Source organism: Simochromis diagramma, unplaced genomic scaffold (genome assembly GCF_900408965.1).
Source record: "Simochromis diagramma unplaced genomic scaffold, fSimDia1.1 OVJJ01000417.1, whole genome shotgun sequence".
In the NCBI taxonomy this organism is placed as follows: domain Eukaryota; kingdom Metazoa; phylum Chordata; class Actinopteri; order Cichliformes; family Cichlidae; genus Simochromis; species Simochromis diagramma.
Window position 1 is genome coordinate 1 of NW_024387123.1, and position 6075 is coordinate 6075.

Here is a 6075-nt window from a genome sequence, read left to right on the forward strand (position 1 = left end):
ATTGACATTTTTTAGTGAGTACTGGTGTTTTCCCCATTACCACACACATTAAAATGGGTGTTGAAAAAATGACCTTTAGATATCTCTGGCTCAAAGTGCGGCCCAGTTGTTCCACTTTCCTTTTGTTCCAGCCCAAAGCCAGGAGGCTCAGCATGTCTGTTCGCCCTGCATTTCAGTTAGTATACAAATAAGAATGAATGAGCAGGAGACTGAGTGGAATCTCACACACAGACACACACCTGCTTTAGACATGTACTTCGTTGTGATGGCCGCCCTAGACAGGAAACTGTTTACTTGCTCCACCTCTTCTCCAACTGTAGAACCGGCCCCATCCTGAAACACACCTCCCCATTTGATCTATAGAAAGGAGGTCACAATACATGACTGCTGAATTCATTCAACCTTATAACAAAATGTCTTAAACGTATCCAAGACTACAAGCTGCAGTATACCTCGCATATCCAAGTGTGAGCTTTTGCATGCATGACGGAGAGAAAGGCTACGTTCACACTGCAGGTCTTAATGCTCAATTCCGATTTTTTGATCAAATCCGATTTTTTTATCTGCTCGTTCACACTACAAATAAAATGCGACAGCAAACGCGCTCTAGTGTGAACGCTCAAAGCGGCCCGCATGCCCAAAAGAAGATGTCATACACAACGCGCTCTGTTTAGACCCAAAGCAAACAATATTGTTTGACTGATGGCCCTTAATATAAAGACTTCGGACTTCATGTTTCCCAATTTTTGCTTTAAGTTATTTTGTTATTTACATAATAATGTAAATAACCTAATAATTATCCTTATTGCTGTTTTAGAGAGGAGCGGTGCTTCAAAGGATAGCTGCAGATTTCTGTCAGAATCTGCAGATTATACAGTACAAATTAAATGTTCACGTTTCTCCAGCGCTGTCTTCCCAGCAGTTTCACCGGATGGCCAGGAAGCGTTTGTGATGTCTTAACGGGCGCTTCTCCGGCGCTGATAATTGGCGTCTGTCTTGTGTCAGTGACGTAAAAGACGGATTTAATGCGACTTGACCGTTCACACAGCAGTCACTTTCTGAAACATCGGATATGTATCGGATTCAGTACCACATACGAAAGTGACCCAAATTGGGTTTGAAAATATCGGATTAGTGCCGTTCACACTGTCACACCATGATCGGATATGGGTCGCATAGGGTCAAAAAAGTCGGATTTGATGCGCTTTCGCCTGCAGTGTGAACGTAGCCAAAAGGACGCATTGATAAGAGGTTCCTCAGCTCAGGGCGCTGCTGAGCCACGTTGGTTAAATATGGGAAATATTTACAGGCCACATCGGAGCAAAGGAACATAATATGTCCTGGGACGCTAGCTGCCAAATTCCTCTGGAGAAGAAGGGAGTAAGCAAAGATCTCCCCTCGAAACATGTTCAATGCAGCTAGGAGGACTAACAGCAAACAAACAGCTATTTCCATGCCCTCTTCATCCAACTTCCCAGTGGACTTTTTGCTCGACTCCTTTGCTGCAGTCCAAGATGAAGATCCACACAACCCTTTCCCTGGGACCTACACACTCAAAGACACGACGTGATTACGCCCTATCAGGGACAAACTTTTTTAACACAAATGCAAAAGAATTAGCTGAATTAGCCTTAAGTCACGTTCACACAACACCTCATAAAAACCATGTTTTTATTTTTTTAAATACACATGGTGACAAAATGAAGTACACATTAAGATAAAGTCAAGTAAATACGACAACACCAAGAGAAAAACAAAATAAATATCCACCCATCCAAATATGTATCCACACACACACGTATGTGTATATGGTTATGGCGTTAACGTCATTTTAACAAGATTAACGCTGACAGCACTGATATATATGTGTATCTTACATCATTTGTGTGTCTCTGGATGTATTTCACAAACTCAGCAACTTCCTCATCTTTTTCAATGAAGACACCTTCAAAGTTCCCCTGCTCTGAAGTGCTGAACGAACACAGTGACAGTTGTTTGAAAAGAAACATCAAAATACAATTTTTGTACAAATCCATATTTGATTTATGTACACAATGCATAACGTACCTTGCATTTGATTGAAAGCGATAAAGCTTGTGGTTTCCATCAACTGACACGGCGAGCATGTCTGGAGTGCAGGCAGGGCAGCTAAAGCATGGCTCCTTGCACATCCTGTCCACCTCACACTTTACAGCACTCCACTCCAAGAAACTTTTACTGAAGGCATCAGCTGATATTCGGCCAGTCTTTTAAGTAGAGTGATGGGTTTAGATTTTATTATTGTCATTTGTATTAGGAAACATTTAACCATATATGCTTAGAGGTGTATAATCAACTGTGTAGTGATAGGATGTGTGATCTTTAGCAGGCTACAAAGGCTTGGTGTGTATTCCACACCGGAATGCACACCTACATCCTAGGAGCATGAGAGAGGTCGTACCTTGTTTTATTGTTTTATGGTAGGATTAACGTAGCTACGTCTGTTCTAGTCTAAGTGCTTTTTGTTTAGATGAACTGCTGGACTTCTTCACCATGTTATCTAGGGTGAACCATCTAGGGTGAGGGGGAGGCTACCCTCTTCCTGACCAAGGATGTTTGCTTTTGTGCTTTCATGTTATAGGACCCTTTGATCAGCAGTACCACACACACACACACACACACACACACACACACACACACACACACACACACAGTATTCTTTGTTCACATGTATACCTATGTAAGATGTTATATGTTAATGACCCTATGCATATTCATGTAACCACAATAAAAGGAGTGCTATGGGGAACCTGGCTGAGAGTCTGACAGAGGTCAAGTGGTGGGACGACACTTGGCTCCAGGCAGGTCTCCCTCATGCATGAGTAAACCAGAGAACTTTGGTGCCTTGTGTCTTGCTTTTTGCTGTGTAGCAAATTGTCCTTAACGTTCCAGCGAATAGGTTTATGCTACAAACCTATCATAGAGGACAAACAACAGAATATTCACGGACAGTCATCATAAACATTGATTTGCACAATTTCCTTAAACTTGACAAATTTAGAAACTCACCCTTCCAAAATGGGCTGTTCTTTCATCCAGCACTTTGACAAACGCCTTAAGTGACATCCCTGCTGCAGCTTCTTAATGTCATAGAAAGACTGAAAGACATCCATTGAAAACAGGGTGCAGAAATTTAAGGTGCCAGGCCAATATCCACCACCCTGGAAGTCCTTAACTGAGGGGGACCACGTTAGGTCACAGCAGTGCAAGGTTATAACGGCCTTTAGGAAGGATAAGGAGAAATCCAGTCATGGCTCAACAAAGACATTCATTTTTTTCATGTTGTGAAGATTTCATGTTGTTTTCAAAGCGGTCTGGTAAATCCAAATGACCTTTGACAGGTGCCCACATATACTGCGGGCCGAGGGTAATTCAAAACAATGTAGCAATGTACAATTTGCACTAAAACCTGCAAACACATCTATTGTGTATGTAGTGTGTGACAAAAGAGCAACTTACCATTTATGGTTACAAGAGCCACAATTGCACCGGGTGAAACCTCAACGTTACCTGCTGGGCAGTCACACACATGGTCTGGCCTTTGCACAGGCAACAGCCGAACTAACATTAAAAACACACAATATATACAAAAAGAATTGGAAATTAAATGATACACAATAAATATACAATAACAGCACACACTCATAGTACATAGCAAGAAATGCATAGGACTTAAAAACCGTACCTATTGGCTTGTGAAACTCTGATGAAGGCTGCAAAAACCCTCCTGTTACTGCCTCTCTGCTGTGCAGGACAAAGCGTGTGTGAACTGCAATATCACAGTCAGCACAAAGGAATGGAAGAGGCAGGCAGTCCAGACACCTCACAACTACTTGTTTGCCACACTGACACACACGGTGTGACTGTGGATCCAGAGTAGCTAACATATTGTCTATAAGACAAGGCCTGGCCTCTTTCCACTTTTGCGAGGACACCATGTTTCTGATCGCCCAGTGAGTAGCAGCTGACTCAGACGATGTCTCACAAGTCATGGCTGCGTCCTCTTCTCCATCCTCCAACAACTGAAGGAGCTCCTGACGAAGCACCTCAGTTCCACACACTAACAGAAAAAAAAGAAAGAAACTCTTCCACAAAGTGAAAAACACTCTAGGCAGTATGTTTCTTAGGCCTGCACAAAAGCCCTGCCTCACTCAACTATAACAACAAATATAAAAGTAAAGGAATCACAATATATACAAGAAGGTAAAGTACCTTTTGTTGGGTTGACACTGGCAACATAACTAGGTTCTTCACGTGGACATTGATGCTGATCTGCAGACACTGGGGGGAAAAAGAGATTGAAGAACATTTACTTACTGAAATTCTTTGGTGAAAACAAGTTGTGAGATAAAATCAATGGTTGTGAGAACACTGACCACATGGCATGCAACTAGTACTTCAACTGGATGATGGTCTTTGAGGAATAAAATCTCCCTGTCTGTCAAGGGCGGCATCACAGGCATGGGCAGAAAAAAAAAACACTCATGCTGAGCCACAGCTGTAAAGCTGCTGGTCATAATATCAGTTTGGATATGTGGTGAGAGGGAAACATGAAGATGAAACCAGGAGACGTCCTTACTGAACCATCAGAGCTGAGCAGGTGATGGAGAAACAGGTTTACCTTTTAGGTGACATGAATGAGTTGAAGGGAAGTTATGAACTGTTTCTGAGAGACTAATAACACCAGGATACTTTTCTATGTAGCTGACAGCTGGTAACTGTGCAGGGGCGGATCTAGGAATTTCTTTCATTTATGTATTAATCACATTATTTTTGTATAATGCCTTGGTGCCACTGGATTTTAAAATGTCTGACAATCATACTTAAGACAAATAGTGTGGGTGTAGTAAGGATGTTGGGGGAAACAGGAACTCCACAGGACCAGTCTTTTGTCTCTTCGAGGACTCTGGGAGGTAGCAAGGGAGTGTGAACCTTAAGGTGTGAAACAGCTGTGTGCTGCCTTTTGTTCCTGGAGAAGGTATTTAACTGAGAGCCATGCTAGGCTCAGGGAGACTCTGCTGACCCTGCCCCGTGGTCATGTAGGCTCTCCATCAAGCTTGGTTGTCTGTTCTTTGTGTGTTTTGATTAAAGAATGTTAGGTACCGCTCACTGCTCGTCTGCAGGCTTTATTTAAATGGAAAACTTCCACAACAGGCGGGTCTAGCAAAGTTTTGCCAGGGGGCCAGGTAGGACATTAACAGGGAGAGGGGGGCACAAAGAAATACTTTTCTAGTGTATGAATGTGTGTGTTAATGGGTGGATGATTGTGTATAGTGTAAAGCGCTTTGGGGTCCTTAGGACCAAGTAAAGCGCTTTACAAATACAGACCATTTTACCATTTTTCTTTCTTATTCTCATTTAAAATGTCTCGCTGTTATTAAATAATTATCTGAATCTTACAACCAAAGTTTTTATCTGATGTAAAATGTATAGAAATCATACATATACCAACAAGACTGTACATCACTGTCACAACAGTGTTTGTTTTCATTCAAAGGCTTTATGGCTTTAATACCTGGTGGGCCGGTCTCTAGTCAAAATGCCCGGGCTGTTTTTTTGTCCCAGGCCAGCCCTGGCCAACAGGGAAACAAACGCCGACACTGCGCTGCAAGTCTCGGACGACAGTACACCTAAAGCTGGGCAAACACTGCAATTTTCAAACTGCACGATTGGCTCGCAGTTGTTAGGTCACGATGCAGGTCTCACACTATACGGCCCGATGCTCTGATGCGACCTGAGTGCTCACACTGTGCCTCCATAAAATGAAGGTTATAACAGAAAATCTGTTGCTCTCTCTCTCTGTCTTTCACTCACACAGACACACCACCACCATCAACTTTGCTAAATTGCTAATGAAAGACATTGATCAGGCAGCTGTGATTGAGCAGCAATGTAAATCCAACTATTTTCACGGTTGTTGTGGTCGTGATAATTTCGTGAGGCCACATCGAAAAGGCTCGGATGAGCTTTCCAAAGTTCTACAAGTTGTGCCTCCATCGCTTGTGTCCAGATCACACGCTGCACAGCTGTGCTGCT